This window comes from Camelina sativa, chromosome 12 (genome assembly GCF_030686135.1).
Source record: "Camelina sativa cultivar CO46 ecotype springtype chromosome 12, ASM3068613v1".
Lineage (NCBI taxonomy): Eukaryota > Viridiplantae > Streptophyta > Magnoliopsida > Brassicales > Brassicaceae > Camelina > Camelina sativa.
In genome coordinates, this window is record NC_141891.1 from 30,728,897 (window position 1) to 30,749,841 (window position 20,945).

At 41.7% G+C, this 20,945-nt stretch overlaps 1 non-coding gene and 3 pseudogenes across 1 annotated transcript; 3 read left to right on the forward strand and 1 right to left on the reverse strand.

Moving 5' to 3' along the window:
• Positions 1–50: 50 nt before the first annotated feature.
• LOC147931146 (uncharacterized) lies at positions 51–1,010 on the forward strand (annotated as a pseudogene).
• A 99-nt stretch (positions 1,011–1,109) lies between these two features.
• Positions 1,110–19,247, forward strand: LOC147931147 (uncharacterized; annotated as a pseudogene).
• Positions 4,637–4,743, reverse strand: LOC147931148 (small nucleolar RNA R71). The gene has a single exon (XR_015576843.1). It is a non-coding gene; the product is annotated as a small nucleolar RNA R71 (small nucleolar RNA).
• On the forward strand, positions 5,250–11,400 carry LOC104733871 (uncharacterized; annotated as a pseudogene).
• Positions 19,248–20,945: the final 1,698 nt, after the last annotated feature.

Consider the following 20,945-nt stretch of genomic DNA (forward strand, 5'->3'; position numbering starts at 1 on the left):
CCCCCCCCCCCAAACCTATTTAAACCCTCATCACCTCACTGCCTTATACCATGTCTAACCGAATCCCATATCACCAGAAAGGAAAAGAAAAATCGGGAGATTTCTCCCCCCCCCCCCCTCCTCGCAAACGAGTCAAAGCCCCTGAGATAGACACATCAGATCTGATACAAGAGAACTCCCTCACACTGATAGGACGACTCACCAACACTTCCATCCAAAGAATCTGGGCCCTCTTCCCCTATCTCCTCAACCGATGGAATCTAACTGGCAAAGCAACGGGCTCTGACCTGGGACATGGCTGCTTTCAATTCAAGTTTGAATCGAAAGATGATCTACATAGAGTCCTGGCGAACAGACCCTATCATTTTGACCAATGGATGGTCATTGTCCAACGCTGGGAGCCCATTATATCCCCTTCCTTCCCATCGTTAATACCCTTTTGGATAGCGGTTCAAGGTCTACCTAAGCACTACTGAAAACTTGAGATGCTCCAATCCATAGGTGAAGTTCTTGGAGAATTCTTAGACTGGGAAATCACCTCCTCCACTATTCAACTCAAAGTCCTCTTGAACGGACTGGAACCTATCACAAAGGAAACTTTAGTTGAGTTTCAGGATAGAAGTGAAGCAGTAGTTTGGATCGAATACAAAAATTTAAAAAACCACTGCTCCCATTGCCTCCGGCTTACCCATGAAAGGTTGCACTGCCCGGGTTTAAAGAGTAGAGTCAATCCCCCTGCAAATGCATCTGCCCTGGCCCCCTCGCTCCCTGCGCACCAACCAACCTCGAGAAATTACTATACCCCTCAAGATAATTTCCTACCCCCAAGGAACAGACTCCCACCAAGTACCAGAAGCTACCAACCTCGTCAATCCTCAAGCACAAAAAAGAGAAGTTTTGAGGACATGAATGGTAGGATTCGAACCTGCTCTATATCTCACTCATCTCCTTGCAATCAGAATAGCCCAACTTCAAAGCCGTACTCTGCAAGATCTCCTGGAAGAGGTTAACCAATCCGTTCTTCTGCTTCGGGTCGCCATTATGCGGGATATCAGCAACCTCCTCCCCCAGTCCGAAACCTGCAATGGCGAGAAACATCAGTATCATCAATGGGAGGACCAAGAGAGGCCTCAGTGTCATCCCGTGCAAGCCGAACACCGCTAGAACGAGAAGTTTTAAATCCGGATCCTGCAACCCCTCCACCTTTAGTGGAACAACAAACAGATCTGGCCCCTCCCCCAACTGCAGATCAGGAAGTTCTCCTCCCTCCATCTAGAGAGCAAGTGATGACTGATCGCAGAGAGGTAACTATCCAGTACTTATCTTGTCTTGACCCTGCTGAAAGTGCAGCAAGACGAATGAGAGTCTTTCAAAGTGAAGCTGAGAATCTTATGGAGACCACTACTGACTCGACTTTAGCTGCAAACCGAGTCCTTACAGCCACCTTAGAGACCAACAACCAGTTACCGATGGAGAACATCCCTTCACCAACATGAACCACCGAAGACTTGCCTGTTTTAAATCGGGATCAAGGTGGAACTAGTACGCGAGGTAAAGGCTGTCCCCCAAACCGTAAACAAACTACTATACAAGCGTTAAACCTCCCAGGAGCTAAGAAACAGAAAAGAAACTTTACCAAAGGATCTCCAAGGAAAGCTAGTGACCCCAAATCAATAGACAAACCAGGGCCATCAAAACCAGCACAAAAGCGTCTACCTAAACCTCCGACTGCAGCTACCTCTCGTAATTCCACTGATCAGACTCTAGCTGCAAACTAGAGTAGGAGCAACAATCACTCGAGTAATCCTTCGGACTCCTCTCGACACACGGACCCACTAAGAGTCAACCTAATACCTGCAGAAAGAAAGAAAAAACGGATTTTCAAAATCTGTCTGCCCCTCTTCCTTAAGGTTTGTGAGCTAGAACTGTTGTGGGTTGGGGAACCCCATAACAGTCCAGAGACTAAGGAAAATAAAAAAATTTATCTTCCCTGATATTATTTTCCTCATGGAGACTAAGAATAGCTCATATAATGTCCTACAACAGCTTGATTGGCTTGACTACCACTCCAACCACCTGGTTCCCCCTCAATCTCCTGGCTCGGGAGGCTTAGCACTTTTTTTGAGAAAGAGTATAGAGGTGGAAGTCCTCAGCTCCTGTCAAAATTTTATATATACCAAAATCAAAGCAAAAGGCCATTATTTCTTTACTATCTTTATGTATGGTGAACCCGATAGAGAGAAGAGAGTAGGGGTTTGTGACTCCATCCAAGAAATCATAGCTGCTAGATCCTCTCCATGGATACTCACTGGAGACTTCAATGACATTATCCACTCTGCAGAAAAAGTCGGAGGCCCGCAAAGACCAAAGAGCTCCTTCTCAGACCTGCGCTCTTTTATGTCCATCTGTGATTTATTCGACCTAAAGCACACATGTAACTGATAACTCTCTAATTTACATGTTTTTAGCATTTTTTTTTGTCCATATTTTGCATTGTTTATACCCTTACCTTAGCATTTTTAGGTCATTAACTGTAGGAATTCGCATTTAGGACATTTAGGGTGTTGCATTCTTGCATTTGCATATTTTGGATGAAAACAGGTGCTTTAGAGCCTAAATGGTGGAAAATAAGGACAAATCTGAGCATGTACCCGAAGGATCTATTGAGCAGGAAGAACAGTCCGAACTCCAACCCGATCGCGGAGGATCCAAGAGAAAGAAGAACAACCCGAAGACCTACCCGAGGAGTAACACGACCTCATCTTCGTGCATCCCATCGAGCAGACCCTCGAGCAGGACTGGGGAGCTAGGTCAAAGGGGTTTCCATATATAAACCCCCCTCTTCTTCCTCTCGCCCTAGCACACTGCAGACCCTCAAACCAGAGAGCGAGAGCTTCTAAGAGAGATCTAGAGCGACTCAAACATTTTTCCATTTTTGTTAGGATTTATTTTACATCTTTTTGTTATTTTCTTTAGATTTATACTTTGTACTCTTTATTCTCTACTCTATCTTTTAATACAATACAATTTTCGTTTATCTATGCTTTCATGTTTTCTGCAATGAGTTCCGAGTAGTGAAGTAAAGTTTCTAGGGATGGGATAGATGATTTTGTGTTCTTGATCGGTTAGGATGTCTTAGTTTGATTGTTTATGTTTTATAAATTCCCTTCTAGATTGGTGTTCTTAATGCTGTCAACAAACCGAGAGGGTGAGATTAGATCTAGGGTGTTTTACCATCGAGAGGTGTAGATGAAATGCTTGAATCAACCAATGCTAGAGATTTACTCACTTAGCCTAAGAGATTAGATGAGTAAGGGGTTTATTGACAATAATGAATCGGTTTGTATTGCTTGCTTGGTCATGTTTCTCCAACGAGAGTTGGGTAGGGGAGTGATCAAGGTTGATTGTTTCTATCAGGAGAGTGTTTCAACAAGCTTTTAGAGATTCATTGTCTAGGGAATATTTGCTTGAGGCATGTAAGACATCTGTATTGGTCAGGAACACTTAGGAGTCGATTACCTCATCCTTAGAAGCTTTCGTATTTTAAATGTTTGCATTTTCATACCTTACTCGATCCCTTACCCGAATAGGTACACAATCACCTGCTTTGAGTAACCCTTCGAGCTGTTCATACCTTCTTTGCTTACTCAATCACCCTACCCGATCCTGTACTCGAATGCTTGCATCGAGTGCTTAGATCGTGTGGTTCCCTTTTTATATTCTTTTCTTTGATTATATTAGGATTGTTAGACGAAACCCTTTTTATTGCTTGGCTTGACTTGCTTGCTTCTGATTGCATCCTATCTGCTAGCATGACAACCATTTGGATTGATAACCCTTTGTACTACAACTGCATAGGGAATTGATACCCTGGGTGAAAATCTTATTATCAATTTGGCGCCGTTGCCATTTGGTTGAATTTAATTTGCTACGTTTAGGATTTCAGCACTTGCTAGATCAAGTTCTTTTATCTACATTGGTTCGGCATCTGACTTGTTTGCTTTCGTGTTTGTTTGTTTTGAACCTCAGGTACAACCCGAGCACCCACCCGACCCGTCACTCGATCACCTGGATCGGGTTGACCTTCGTGTACTCACTCGGTCACCTACTTGTGCATGCAAACACGATCCAAGGGTAACCACAACTTGAGTCCTTTCATCGACAACATCGACAGACCAAGGTTACTTCGTCAACAACAAGTTCAACAACCACTACCAGCAACAATTGAGGAGACAATGAACAATCAGAACGGTCCACCAGCTCCTCAAGCAAGGACCAACATAGGAGCAGGGGATGCTCCATCCACTCATACTCAAAGGAATGGCATTGTGCCACCTGCTGTCCAGAACAACAATTTTGAGATCAAGAGTAGTCACATGTAGATGATACAAAGCAACAAGTTTCATGGATTGCCAATGGAGGACCCATTGGATCATCTGGATGAACTTGATAGGCTCTGTAGCCTCACCAAGATAAATGGAGTTAGTGAGGATGGATTCAAACTCCGGATTTTCCCATTCTCTTTGGGAGACAAAGCACACATCTGGGAGAAATCACTCCCCAAGGAGTCCATCACCACTTGGAAGCGTGCAAGAAGACGTTTCTAGCCAAATTCTTCTTCAACTCCAGAACCGCAAGACTGCAAAATGACATTTCCAGCTTTGTTCAGAAGAACAATGAGACGTTCAGTGAAGCTTGGGAACATTTCAAGGGATACACTACTAGATGTTCTCATCATGGCTTTAGTAATGCTTCATTGCTAAGTACACTATACAGAGGAGTGGTCCCTAAGATACGAATGTTTCTGGACACCGCAAGCAATGGTAACTTCCTCAGCAAGGATGTTGATGAAGGTTGAGACCTAGTGGAGAACTTGGCTCAATCTGATGGGCATTACAATGAGGAATACGATCATACTGTGCGATCTACTGGAGAGGAAGATGCCAAGTACAAGAGGGACATGAAAGCCCTCAATGACAAGCTCGACAAGCTCCTCAACCAGCAGCAGCATGTTCATGCAATCTCATAGGAAAATCAGTTTTTACAACAAGATGGGGAGAATGTTCAGATAGAGCATGTGAACTACATCAACAACTAAGGAGGTTACAACAAAGGGTACAACAACTACAAGCCCAATCCAAATCTGTCTTACCGTAACCCGAATGTTGCCAATCCTCAAGACCAAATCTACCCATCAGTTCAAGGGAACCAGGTCCAGCAAAAGCCTTTTGTCCAGTACAATCAAGGCTATGCTTCTAAGCAGCAGTACTCTGGCAATTACCACCAACCCATTGAACCACCTGGATTCCAACAACAAAAAGGCCCACAAAAAGGCCCACAAAAAGGCCCACGCATCACCTGCTATTGACACTGCAAAACGGTTTGTAGAAATGAGCAACAAGATCGATTCTAGATACAATGACTTGACTGCCAAGTATGATTCGCTCAACACTATGCTGAGGTACCTAGAGGGCCACAACAATAACCAACCACCTCTAGAGATCAACCAGCTTCCAGGTAAAGCTGTTCAGAATCCAAAGGATTATGCCACTGCCCAGGCTATTTTCCTTGATGATGATTATGAGGACTACCTCACTGAGGACAGTGATGTTCAAGATGGGGAGGATATGGATCATTATGGTATAAATCCGAGTATGAACCCGAGCCTTCACCCGAGGATACTGATCGAGTTGATGATAGAGCACTGGTTCGAGAATCACAAACCGAAGAACCACCCGAGGCAGAACCCGATGACTCACCCGATCATGGTGATCGGATGATACATCGAGTAGATGTTTAGATGAGAGATCAACCTCAACTGCCTGTAGCAGCAGAAGAGGTACTAGAGGAAAAATTCAATGCTGCTCTTGACATCCAACTGGAGGCGCTTGCAGAGCGTATGGCCAAGCGTAAAGCTCCACCTCCTAAGCTCTTGCCACCACACAAACTTCAAGAGGAAATCACCAAGGAGGCAGCTCGGCTGGATATTGAGGTTAAGGAAGCTGTCAAGGAGATTGGGTATGAGATTCTCAGGAGTGGAGTGTGCTTAGATCCTGAGCTGCAAATCGAGGAGAAATTGGAGGATTCTGGCTCTTTTACTTTGCCATGCTCGATAGGACTTTGGATTTTCAAAAATTGCTTGTGCGATCTGGGAGCTTCAGTCAGCATCATGCCACTGTCAGTTGCCAACAAGATGGGTTTCAGCAGTTTTAAACCGAGTAGTCTGTATTTGGTTCTAGCTTATAGAACAATTAGACATCCGATTGGGATCCTGGAAAATCTGCCTCTCAGGATTGGAAGAGTGGAAGTCCCTACTGATTTTATGATCCTTGATATGGATAAGGAACCAGACGATCCACTGATCCTTGGGAGACCATTCTTGGCAACAGTAGGTGCAGTGATTGAGGTGAAACAAGGCAAGATCAGAATTGAGCATGGAGAGCATTTCAAGACGGAGTTTGATGTCAAGAAAATAATTAAAAGGTCAACCATTGATGGTCAAGTCTTTTCCACTAAGACAAAGCAGAGAAAAGTCAAGCATCTTGAAGAAGTCAACACTGCATTTGCTGTGGAACCTGGACAAGACTTGGAAAATCCATTGAATCAGCCTGCTAGAGTGGAAAGGATTCCAAAACCTTTCCCTCCTCAATCCCATGCTTAAAGAGCATGAAGAGTCAAGCTTAGTGACTTAAAACAAGCTCACTTGGGAGAAAGTCCCAAAGGTATCCTTTATTTTGTTTTAAGTTTTATTTATTTATTTTATCTCATTTTCTATTTTTGAATATTTTTATTAAAAAACAAAAAAAGGGAAAAGTGAAAAAGGAAATTTTGGAGAACCCGAGGCTCTATCCGAATCCATACCCGACGCGCCTGATCGTGTTCCTACTCGAGTGGCGAGTGGAGTCTGAATTCTACAAAACCTAGCCCACTCTCGGAAAAAGCCCAAGAAGCCAATCCTCCCTATTTAAGGAGCCTAACCCTCACAACTCCATAAGTTCTCTCTAAATCCTACAACTCTTTGTCTTCTTATCCTTTCTCTCTCAAGCTCGAGTGTTCTAAGATTTTCGGGAACTAACCCTATTAATCTCGAGTTTAGCTTTTCTTTCTTTTTAAGGGTTTTCCCAATGACACCAAAGATGAAGACATACCAAAAGAAGGGAAGCAGATCAACTTCCGCCGCTGCTAGAACCGGAGGTGATGCCGTCGAACCTCGAGAATCCCAAGGTAGAGAAGACGTTCCGAATTCCCAACCGCTGGCTGGACGTTTTGCTTCTCCAACCCGATGCTCAACCCGATCCATCACCCGATCCGGTGCTCGAGCAACCGATCGTGTAGACCCCCGAGTTTGCTCACCAAGCCCGGTGGCGAGTGCTGTTTGCCGATCTCCTCGACGTAGGGACCTGTCTAGGTTCGAGAGAACTGTTACCGACTCTATTGAGGTCGATTTTGATGCTGGTGGAGGAGAGCCAGAGGAGATCCAAACGTCGCGGTTGAGGAGCAGAGCTGCGGTTGCAAGAGGGAAGAGACCAGCCTCTGAAAGGGCTGAGAAGGTAGCCGAGAGAGCAGCTGAGGAAGAGGATCGAGACACAGAAGAGGAGAACCGTGAGCAAGAGGAGGAGCAGAGAGAACGCACATGCCAGGCTTCACGGAGACTGAAGCAGAAAGAGGTGGAGACTCCGGCCAATCTATTCAAGGTTTTCCGCAAGATGAGTTTTGTTGGTACCCGCTACCCTCACCGAGAAACGATGAAGCAGTGGGGCATCGCTAGAGATGTCGAGTTCCTGTTCGACATGTGCCACCTGGGCCTGATGATGCGAGCCCACCTCGAGGCTTATGAGGAGGAGACGTTTCGCTTTCTTTCCACACTGTGGTTACATTATTTCGAAGATCACCCGACCCTACTACCCGATAGGGGGATCGGGTTCATCACTTTCTTCGTGCGCAACAAGGAGTACCGGCTTACCTTCAAGGAGATGGAGAAGCTGTATGGTTTCAAGGCTGGGAGTGGAGAAGGCATGGAGGTGAGCAAGGAAGAGATGAAGTCCCTATGGCTGACAGTAGGAGACAAGCTCCCCTACAAGTCTACAATCTCCAAATCAGCTCAAATAAGGAGCCCCTTTTTGAGGTACTTTCACAAATCTCTAGCTTGCACCTTGTTCACTAGAAAGGAGACTGGAAATGTGAATGACCATGAGCTCCAGCTGCCAGACATTGCCTTGTGTGGAGTGTTAGACAATGCTAGGGATGGTACACCGCTAGTAGGAGATGTTGCGGATACTAGCATGGTCTTTGTGCTGCTCGATCAGTTCCTTTACCTCAAGTCATGGGCCCTGTTTTAAAAATCGGCCGCCTAGCCGATTAATCGGGCGCCTAGTCGCTAGGCAGTGGTTAACCGATGGGTTTAATGCAAAATCGGTTAACAAAATCGGTTTACAATTTTTTTTTAATTTAAATGAGTATTTTAATTGATTTTAATCGAATTAGGCCTTAAAGTCCATTAAATTTTTTTAAATGGGTATTTAGTTGATTTAATTCGTACTGGGCCTTAAAGCCCATTACTTTTTGATTAAAAATTGATGGTTTACGCTCAGGGTCTTGGTTTAATGACTTTAATGTCGTCTTTTTTACCCCAAAAACAAAAAAAAATCCTCTTCTTCTCTCGACAGTTGCCGAACAACACTGAAAACCCTAATCTAATTTCTTGTCTAATCTCAATTATGTCCAGAAATTGTTTGTACTCAAACTGATACTTATTTGTCAAGCCACTCTCATCTTTCTGTTCGTGAATCTACAGGTAATTTTCTAAAATCTCTAAATTCTTACAATCTTGTAGCCGATTAGAATGTCTTTGTCTATATCTCTCTGTTGCTCTGTCTAGCCGATTAGGATATCTCTGTGTATTGGTTTCTATTTCTCTGGGCAGCCTGTTTTTGATGTTTCTATTTACTAATGTTTTGATTTTTTTAACATGTTAGAATGGTTGATGTACAACTAAAACGTAATTCTGATGATGTGGGATGGGAATATGGAGTGTTGTATGATCCAAAAACTCCAGATAAGGTGAAATGCAAGTTGTGTGGAAAAGAAATGTCTGGTGGAGTTTATAGGTTGAAAGAACATATTGCTCATCAAAGGGGAAATGTTTATGCTTGCCCATTGTCTACAAAGGAGGATCAAGCTAAGTGTAAGAATGCACTTCTAGAAGCAAAGAGCAGGAAAACGAAGAAGAGAGCACGTGATAAAGAGCTTAGATCTGAGGTGAATATAAATAAACCGCATTTGGATGATAGTGAACTGCAAGAAGAATCTGGAACTCAAGCGGCTTCTCACTTCCAAGGTCCAATTGATAAGTTTGCGAGTTGCATCAACCCTGAAGCTTCCTTAGCTGCACAAACCCGACAACAGAATATCCATGATGCAATTTCTAAGGAGAAGACACATGTTGTCCGTCAATATTGTGCTAGGTGGATGTACGAGTCAAGTATCCCCTTTAATGCTATTGATAATGAAAGTTTCAGATTATTTTGTGAAATATTGGGACAATTTGGACCTGGTTGGGTTCCCCCTACTCAATATCAGTTGAGCGAACCATTGTTAAATGAAGAGGAAGAGAGGACAAAGAAAAAGTTGAAGAGCTTAGAAGTAGAATGGGGAAAGCAAGGCTGTTCCGTGATGACAGATGCATGGACTGACATGAAAAAGAGAAGCATAATGAATTTGTGTGTCAATTCAAGAGGAGGTACATGTTTTCTTTCTTCAAAGGACACTTCTAAAGATTCTCACACAGGTGAATTCATCTTCAACTACATAGACAAGTGCATTGAAGATATTGGGGCTGGAAAGGTAGTTCAAGTAGTGACTGATAATGCTACAAATAATGTAGCGGCTGCAAGGATGCTTAAAGAGAAGAGGCCGAGTATATTTTGGTCAGGCTGTGCTGCTCACACCATCGATCTGATGCTTGAGGGAGTTTCTAAGTTGCCTTGGTTTGCAAAAGTGATCAGTCAAGCTAAATCTCTCACTGTTTTTATATATGCTCATCATAAGACATTATCCATGATGAGAACACATACAAATAGGAGGGATATTGTGAGACCAGGAGCAACACGATTCGCCACATGCTTCTTAACACTACAAAGTTTATATGAGAAAAAATCACAGTTGATGTCTATGTTTGGCAGTGATGAGTGGCATGACTGCAAGCATTCTAAGTGTGTAAAAGGAAAAAAGGCATCTGATACAGTTTTGAGCTATGCATTTTGGAGTAGTGTTATGGTGGTTTTAAAAGTGTTTTGTCCTATGGTGAAGGTTCTAAGACTTGCAGATGGGGAAAAGAAACCTTCTATGGGATTTATTTATGGAGAGATGTTAGAAGCTAAAAAGTTGATCAAAGAAGCTTCTAATCATCTGGAAAAGAATTATCAACCTATTTTTCAGATTATGGATGAGAAAATGAAAGGTAGATTGGATTCTCCTTTGCATCTTGCTGCTTACTTCTTAAATCCATTCTACTTCTACAAAGATTCTAGCATAGAATCTGATAAGGAGATCAACGAAGGATTTCTTGCTTGTGTTGAAATTTTTTTATCATGGTGACTTTGAGAAGCAAACTAAAGTCGTCAATATTGAGCTTGATATCTATAAAAGCAAAATTGGCTCTTTTGGAAAAGACTTAGCAATAAGAGGATGTCAACAAAATGATGAAAATTTTGATCCAGGTTTGTCTTCTCACTTGAATTTAATTTTGTTGTTCTCTTGTCATTTATATGTTTTTCTTAGATATCTTAAACTGTTAACTTTAGGGAAATGGTGGGCAACTTATGGATGTCATGTACCTACGTTACAAAAGCTAGCAACTAGAGTGCTTGCTTTGACTTCTAGCTCTTCTGGTTGTGAAAGAAATTGGAGTAGCTTTGAAGCGGTTAGTTTTTAATCTATGTTCAGTTTTTATGTTTGAGTTACTGATTAATTCAATATTTGTATCTCTGTTTGAGTATAGCTATTTATGTTACAGCCCTTCTTCTAATATCTCTTATTAATTTGCAGATCCACACTAAAAAAAGGAATAGATTAATGGTTAGTCGTCTAAACAGCCTAGTTTATGTCCAGTTTAATGCAAGACTTTTTAACAAGCACAAAAAAATCAAGGAGAAAGCTGTGGATGTGATCGTAGATGATGGTAATGAAGAAACTGTGGAAGATTGGATTGTGGAGCAACATCAAAAAGACCAAAGTACTGGTGTTGGTATTGTACCTAATACCCAATATTCAAAAGTAAGAGAGCTTTATGATGATGATTTTGAATCTGAGGAAGAAGATGAAGTAATGGTTGACATGGATTTTGAACCAAATGCTTTTCATGGAACCCCTGAGTTTCGTGACACACCAATGGGTTACTAAGGTTTGTTTTTTTTTTTTGTGTGATTATTTGTTGTTTAACCTGACACACCAATAGTTCTTGTCATCTTGCTGTTTTTTATTATTAATTTTGTTTGATCTGTTGTAGTTGCAGATAACCAAGAAGAAGTCTTCACTAAGCAAAAAGTCTAACACATGCTAATTACTTGATCATTGAAGAAAGTAAACGAAGAAGAAGTAATCTTCATTCTTTTTGTGACTTTTTCATATTTTTCGTGTCCTCAAGATCAAGACCATCCTAATTTTTGTATATCATGTGATTGGAAACTTATTTTGTGTTTTTTGAATGTATAAATGTTTTTATTTTATAAAGTTTAAACATATATTATTAAAAATATATAAAATATATTAAATTTTATTAAAAACTAGTCCCCGATTAATCCCCGATTAATCCCCGATTTCTCTGCTAGGCGCTAGGCCTGTACTCGCCGCCCGACTAGCGCCTAGCGATTTCTTAACCAGGGGTCATGGGCAATGAAAACTGAGAGAAGAGAGGGAGCCAGAGAGATCTCCATAGGAGGACTGGTTACACCAATTTTGGTGGCTTGCGATGTGCCTTTGAAGGGAGTAGTACATGATCCGAGATGGCTGGACATTAACTACCTCATGCTGGCAAGGTACTTGGCTTATGAGAAGCCAAACGACATGCTGCTCTTCAAGTTTGTCCATCCAACTGCCGAAGCCGCCCAAATGATCCTACCCAATGTCGCGTGCACCAAGGTCCGGCTGGGGGACAACATCGACTTTACACCGCCTCTGGAGGAGCTGTACAACCCGGAGGAGGAATCCGAAGCTGAAGAGAGATAGCCGACTGGGTAAGAACAGGGAGACAACTCGGAAGATTATGACTTTGAGGAGTATGTCTGCTCACAAAAGCAGCCTGTTGGGGTGTGGGAAGCTCACAAGAGGATCAGATGGCTGAAGAGGATGAACAAGTTTCTGGTTAGGAAGGTGAAGGATCTTACCGGTTCAGTAAAGGTGATGGGAGGTCAGATAAAGGAGCTGCAAGTCAAGGCAAGCTGTGCCTCAGCGCCCACCTCGGCATATGCACCAACATGGATGGGGAGAAGCGGACCGCTAGGAGGAATTTGAGGACTAACACCTCCAGAGCCTCACAGAGCATCATCTTACGAGCCCCAGCTTGATGAGGATGTCACCAGACCCGACAGATCGTGGAGAAGCCACTCAGATGCCTATCCGACACCTAACCCGATGGGGTACACGATGCCGTATCCGATGCACCCGTCGAGCACACATTTGTGTCCATTCTCACCGACCTATCAGATGCCGTATCCGATGCCGTATTCGATGCACCCTGCGAGTGGCTTTACGGGTGATCACTCCGGACCTCTCCCACCATACCCGTCATACTACCCTATGCCCTACCCGATGAGCTACGCGATGCCGTACCCGATCAACCCCTCGGATGCTGGTCCGAGCAAGTCGTCTGTGCATATCACCGAGCTCTCTGATAAGCGAATCCTGGCACCTGCTGAAGCCGGTGACGACCCTGGCTACACGTTGGCGGGTATGGAGGCTGCTACAACCTCCTTCTTCACCAACCCATGAGGTACCACATTCATCCAACCTTTGTAAATAACATTGCATTTAGTTTATTTCATCTTGTGTGATTCTTGGATTCTTTTTCAGACTTTTATTTACATAGAGACTGTATAATTTAAGTTTGGGGGAGGGTCCTAGAATGTATATAACATTGTGTTTTATTTTCTTATTTTCTTATTTCAAATTTTTGCATGCTAGTTTTATTCATTTGAGTCTGCATCTATGTGCATTGAAAAAACCAAAACATTTGAAAATTAAAAAAAAAAAAAAAAAGAGTGTTCATGTAGTTGCATTTACATATTAGGATTGAGTCTATTTTGCTTCATATAGGATTGTTGCATATGCATCTTAGGGGACAATGATTAAAACCACCTTGTTTAAAATCAAACCTTAGGATTGAAGCGATAGCCCTTAATTACAGTTCATTGTTGCTAGATCAATCTTTGGAAAAAAATGAAAAATCTTTGCTTAGAACCTTGTGTCTTTTGAATGCTTCCTCCACTTGCTTGAAAATTGAAACATCTTTATATTATTGGACTTAACTTGAACTTAAATTGTCTTGCTTATGGAATTTGAATGCTTGCTCATGGTAACTCTAAGCTCGGGTTAGCACTCCATTTTTACCTTTTCGTTTAACCCGATTCGTTTTTCCTACCCTTGAACCCAAACCTTTCTTTCAAACCTTGTTATGAATTGTTGAGTGAGGCCTTTTCATTGTGCTATAGGTTGTGAAACCTTGAGAGTATTGAGAACGACAAAGAACTGGCTCTTGATTTAGCAAAGTTAGAATCATTTGGACTAGCTAATAGAATCGGTTTTGAAAGATAGGTAGTTAGCATGTTTATTTGGGGTTGGGTTGAGGAATAAAAAGAAGAAATTCCCTAAGGTTCAGTTCAATTAGCTCTAAGTCTCTAAGTAAAAAAAGAAGAGAAAAAGATCTTGCTATAGTGTCCTAGAAAAAGAAGAAAAAAATATATATAGGAATATTATTAGGAGCTTAGCGAAGAAAAAAAAAAGAGCTAGATGTTTAAAAGTTTAAACCTTAGGGATTATATAAAAAAAGAGAGTTAAAATCAAGGTTATGGGTAGTTTAATTCTAGGGGGTTTAAATAAAAAAAAAAAAGAGAAAGTGAATGAGACAATGGTAGATTATTAAGAGTTAAGCTTTGTATGCCCAAATTGTTCTCAATCTTAGATAGTTTTCACAACTGTCTAGCATTCCTTCTTTTGAGAGAAAACCATCCAAAGAATTTGCTTAAAAGCACCTTACCAAAAAGCCTTACCCTTGAGACCAATTGAGCTTGATTCACCTTCCATTTGCAAGAATTCGCCAAATACTTTAATGAATGTGAAAGAGATGTTCTTTGGAATTGCAAGTCTTTACTTTTAGTTGGAGGTTGAACTAGATCGGTGCATGGTAATAAGCATAGAAAAATATTTGTAAGTATGTTGATTGATCTTAGCACCATTAAACTATCTTTAAGGACTATAGCTTGAATCATTTGCTTAGCATAAAAAGGTTATGAGTCCCCATTTTCAAACCGCACCCTCCTACTTCCTTGCTAGAGGACTAGCAAGATTTAAGTTTGAAGGTCTGATAATTCTCTAATTTACATGTTTTTAGCATTTTTTTGTCCATATTTTGCATTGTTTATACCCTTACATTAGCATTTTTAGGTCATTAACTGTAGGAATTCGCATTTAGGTCATTTAGGGTGTTGCATTCTTGCATTTGCATACTTTGGATGAAAGCAGGTGCTTTAGAACCTAAAATGGGGAAAAACAAGGACAAATCCGAGCATGTACCCGAAGGACCTATCGAGCAGGAAGAACAGTCTGAACCCCAACCCGATCGAGGAGGATCCAAGAGAAGGAAGAACAACCCGAAGACCTACCTGAGGAGTAACACGACCTCATCTTCGTGCACCCCATCGAGCATACCCTCGAGCAGGACTGGGGAGCTAGGTCAAAGGGGTTTCCATATATAAACCCCCCTCTTCTTCCTCTCGCCCTAGCACGCCGCAGACCCTCAAACCAGAGAACGAGAGCTTCTGAGAGATCTAGAGCGACTCAAACATTTTTCCACTTTTGTTAGGATTTATTTTACATCTTTTTGTTATTTTCTTTAGATTTCTACTTTGTACTCTAAATTCTCTACTCTATCTTTTAATACAATGCAATTTTCGTTTATCTATGCTTTCATGTTTTCTGCAATGAGTTCCGAGTAGTGAAGTAAAGTTTCTAGGGATGAGATAGATGATTTTGTGTTCTTGATCGGTTAGAATGTCTTAGTTTGATTGTTTATGTTTTATAAATTCCCTTCTAGATTGGTGTTCTTAATACTGTCAACAAACCGAGAGGGTGAGATTAGATCTAGGGTGTTTTACCATCGAGAGGTGTAGATGAAATGCTTGAATCAACCAATGCTAGGGATTTACTCACTTAGCCTAAGAGATTAGATGAGTAAGGGGTTTATTGACAATAATGAATCGGTTCGTATTGCCTGCTTGGTCATGTTTCTCCAACGAGAGTTGGGTAGGGGAGTGATCAAGGTTGATTGTTTCTATCACGAGAGTGTTTTAACAAGGTTTTAGAGATTCATTGTCTAGGGAATATTTGCTTGAGGCATGTAAGACATCTGTATTGGTCGGGAACACTTAGGAGTCTATTACCCCATCCTTAGAAGCTTTCATATTTTAATTGTTTGCATTTTCATACCTTACTCGATCCCTTACCCGAACAGGTACACGATCACCTGCTTCGAGTAACCCTTGGAGCTGTTCATACCTTCTTTGCTTACTCGATCACCCCACCCGATCCTGTACTCGAATGCTTGCATCGAGTGTCGTGTGGTTCCTTGTTTATATTCTTTTCTTTTATTATTTTAGGATTGTTAGACAAAACCCATTTTATTGCTTGGCTTGACTTGCTTGCTTCTGATTGCATCCTATCTGCTAACATAACAACCATTTGGATTGATAACCCTTTGTACTACAACTGCATAGGGAGTTGGTACCCTGGGTGAAAATCTTGTTATGGCGAACACTGAGTGGATTATGGTGTATCCCTTGGGTTGCAGTGAGTACCTGAGATTTGAAGGCTCGTATCATCGCCCTCTTGTCACTTCCTTCGACCCAAAAAATAAAAAAAGAAGAGGCTTGTTTAGATATGGTTGATGCTTGAAGGATAACCCTGAAGTTACAAAGCTCATTTGTGAGGCCTAGAATTTAAACTTATCTGCTACTATTGACCAGAGGATTGGTTACTGTCGAGAGGCCATTATCACCTGGAGCAAAGACCAACATTCAAACAGCCAGCAGGAGATATTGATACTTCGAGATCAACTAGAGCATGCGATGACTGTAGATGATACCCCACAGGAAGCCATTGATCTTATAAACAATAATATACTGAAGGCTTACAAGAAAGAGGAATCCTTTTGGAAACAAAGGAGACCGCAACCTCTGGCTAGCATTGGGAGACAAGAACACCAGATTTTTTCATGCTGCTACAAAAGGGAGATGTGCTATCAATACTATCTCTATTATTGAGTCACAAGAGGGTAGACCAGTTTTCGAAGAAAAGGAGATCAAACTAGCAGTGCCTGATTAATTTAATCAAATTTTTACCTCCCACTCAGCCGAACGGAGATCAGTAGTGGAGGCTGGCCTCTCTCCTTGTATCACACATGAGATGAATGGAAAACTTATCCAGATGCCTTCCAAATTTGAAATAAAAAATGCGTGTTTTGCGGTTCATGCTGATAAGGCCCCGAGACGGGATGGCTTCTCAGCAAGCTTCTTTCAATCTAACTGGGAGACAATAGGATCACAGGTTATCTCTGAAGTTCAATCTTTCTTCATCTCCGGCGATCTACCACAAAAAATAAATCACACACATGTGAGACTTATCCCAAGGATCCCAACCCCATAGAAAGTATCAGATTACAGACCTATTGTGTTATGTTCTGTCTACTACAAGATTATCTCAAAGATCCTGTCCATGCGACTTCAACCAATCCTGCATACCTGCATATCAGAAACCCAATCAGCTTTCGTTCCCCAAAGAGCTATCTCTGATAATGTTCTGATAACTCATGAGACTCTACATTACCTAAAGACTTCTGATGCAAAGAAAAGATGTTTCATGGCAGTCAAAACAGACATGAGCAAGGCTTACGATAGAATAGAATGGGACTTTATCCAAGCAGCTCTCGAAAGATTGGGTTTCCATCCCCGCTGGATCCACTGGATCATGCAATGTGTTAGTACGGTCTCCTACTCTTACCTCCTCAACGGTGCAGCCTCAGGATCTGTCACACCGGGCAGGGCATTAGGCAGGGTGACCCACTTTCACCGTACATTTTCATCATATGCAGTGAAGTGATCTCTAGACTGTGTTCCAAGGCTCAACTTCAGGGTAGTCTCATAGGTATCAGAGTCTCCAAAGGCAGCCCGCGGGTTAATCACCTCCTTTTTGCTGATGATACTATGTTTTTCTGTCGGTCTGATCAAAGTAGCTGCCACAAACTCCTCCAAATCCTTAAATAGTACGAACAAGCATCAGGACAACAGATCAACAAAGCCAAGTCGTCTATTACTTTTTCTGCAAAATCTCTGCAGGAGGTAAAGGACACTGCCAAAAACATTCTCGGTATACAAAAAGAAGGGGGTCAAGGCAAGTATCTAGGCTTACTGAGCTCTTTGGTCGCAAGAAGAAAAACCTCTTCAGTGAGATTGTTGATAAAAGCAAGCAGCGGTCACTTACTTGGTCGTCTAGGTTCCTCTCATCGGCTGGGAAACTAACCATGTTAAAGTTGGTACTGTTCGCTATGCCCACTTACACCATATCCTGCTTTAAACTTCCGAATAACCTGTGCAAGCGAAGACAATCAGCACTGACACGCTTTTGGTGGGACTCAAAGACAGAAAAAAAGATGTGTTGGGTTTCTTGGCAGAAAATTTCTAAATCTTTTAAAGATAGTGGACTGGGTTTCTGCGACTTACAAACTTTCAATGATGCTCTGCTGGCTAAGATCAGCTGGAGAATCCTGATGCATCCCACATGTCTCCTAGCCAAAGTCCTCCTTGGCAAATATTGTCGTCAATCCAACTTCCTCGAATGTCGGATCCCTAACTCTGCCTCCCATGGATGGCGTAGCATTTGCATAGGCAGAGACCTACTCAAACCACGAGTTGGTCTACTGGTAGGGTCAAGAAACTCTATTCCACTCTGGTGTGCACTGTGGCTCTCAACTGATTTCCCTAGCACACCAATGGGTCCTCCCACGTTAGAGTCTCATCAACTGACGGTTGCAGACCTTCTCAACCCTGAATCTCTTACTTGCAACAAACCCCTTATTCGAGAACTTTTACCAGAATATGAACTCGACATCCTGAAACTAAAACCCAGCAAACAGGGTGCAGCTGATTGATGGGCTTGGCTACCTTCCAGAATGGGGTCTACTCAACCAAATCAGGTTACTATGAAGCACAAGCACCCGCTCCACCACCTCCTGTTTTCAACAACCAAAATCATTTAAACCAAGATAACCAATTTAAATGGAAATCACTTATCTGGGTAGTGAAATCTTCTCCCAAAGCAAAGCTCTTACTTTGGAAGATAGCTCAGAAGGCATTACCTGGAGGAAAGAATCTATCCCACAGGAGGATCACAGAGTCAGTCTCTTGCCCACATTGTAAAGCAGCGGAGACATAGCTGCACCTATTCTTCCACTACCCGTTTGCAACAAAAATCTAGTCTCAAGCTCCCTTCAAAGAAAACTTCGAACCAACAAGAATATCCTCGACCCAGTCAGGACTCATGGCGTTGTCGAAGCTAACTTGCCTTCCCCCTTCCGGCATCAGCGATGGACCTCTCTACCCTTGGATTTTGTGGCTCATCTGGACATCCCGCAACAATCTACTCTTTAGCAAAAAAACAGATCTCGTCGGAATAGACCATTCTGCTAGCCATCATACGAGCTAAGGAATGACAACAATCCCAGATCCGTAAACCCCCAATCGTCCCTACCCCCGTTCCCCTGATTCAGCGACAACCAGAGACTCAATTTTCCAATATAATCACCTGCTTTACAGATGCGTCCTGGATCGATCACAGAAGCAAAGGCTAGTCTTGAATGGACTTTCCACAATCGAAATCACCAAATTATCGGACAAGGTTCAGACCTCGCTCTTCATGTCCGATCACTGCTGATGGACGAAGCGTTAGCAACTCTCACCGCCATGGAAGTTGCAATCGAATAGGGCTTTACGCACCTCTCTTTTGCCTCTGACTCTCAACTGCTAGTCAAGGCTCTCAATTCGAAGCTCCAATCGAAGGACCTTCATGGGATTCAACACGATATCCTATCTCTATCTAGTTTCTTTTTGTCTTGTACCTTCTCTTTTATCCCCCGGAACTTGAATCATCAAGCCGATGAACTGGCCAAAAAGGCTCTATCTCTCTCCTTTGTATGATTATTTATTTAATATGATAGTATCTATGTGATCAAAAAAAAAAAAAGCATCTTCAGATCAATTAAATTTTGTATATGTTTATATTTTTAGAATATTATTATTTTATTTAAAATTTACAATATAAGATTCAAAATAAAGAGTTTAAAATAACAACTAATATAACATCCAAATAAAAGAAAATCAATAAAATCAGTATTTGATCCCTTCACCATTCACCATATATTTTAAAATTTTGAAACTGCTTATACCGTCATATTTTGTGAACGGTACATTATGCTAATTACAGTATGTTAAAAAATTAAAAACAGTCCATTTAGCAAAATGGGAAAAATGTCATTTAAACCATGAACTTTCAAATTTTGGCCACTTAAACCATGAACTTCGTTATAGGCCATTTAAAACATCAACTTTTGTTGACTAGCTTTTTTAAACATGAAGTTTCGTTGACCAAGCCAAAAAAGACATGACGTTAAATCCGATAATTGATCTACTAACAGACGTTACTATGTCATTAATCAGTCAGTTACTAACAAAATGACATGTTTTAATGGAAGTTTTATTTCAAAAAAATATCATTTAAACCATGAACTTTTTAATATAGGCCATTTAAACCATGAACTTATAAATGTATGTCATTTAAACCATGAACTTTTAAATTTATGTCATTTAAACCAGAATACATTAAAAAAATGATCAATCCTTCAAACTCTAGTGTAGTGTCCTAAAACAAGATGATCAATCCTTCAAACTCTATTGTAGTGTCCTAATAAATGAAAAAGACTCAAGACAATATAAGGAATGTGTATTGTATTATATGTTAAAACAGAGTAGCTACAGACTTATATATACATAGAGTGGGAGACTAGGGTAAATGTATTTACAAAGAGATCCTTATACTTATATAGTTCTACTATTTACTCTTATACGCCCCCTCAAGATGAAGGAACCTTGGTGACGCCAATCTTGAGACAGGCATTCTGGAATTGCGTGCACGACAATGGTTTGGTGAGAGTGTCAGCGAGTTGATTGTGAGTGGAGACATGAGAGACACGGAGCTTGTTTGTCTGAATCTGATCGCGAACGAAGTGGTAGTCGATGGCAATATGCTTCATACGAGAATGGAAGACAGGATTTGCACAGAGGTAGGTGGCTCCAATGTTGTCACAGTAGATGGTTGGAGCCGTAGGTAGAGTGATCCGCATTTCAGTGAGAAGAGAGCACAACCATCGAACCTCAGCAGCGGTGTTTGCAACCACCCTATATTCAGCCTCAGTGGATGAGCGGGCGACACCCTTTTGCTTCTTAGAAGACCAAGAGATGGGGTTACGGCCATTGTAAATAAGATACCCATTTGTAGACACATAATCATCCGTATCACCTGCCCAATCTGCATCTGAGTAACCATGGAGTAGGATAGGAGAGTGAGCATGAAGATATATACCATGTGTAGTGGTTCCAGCAAGGTAGCGAAGAATTCGTTTCACC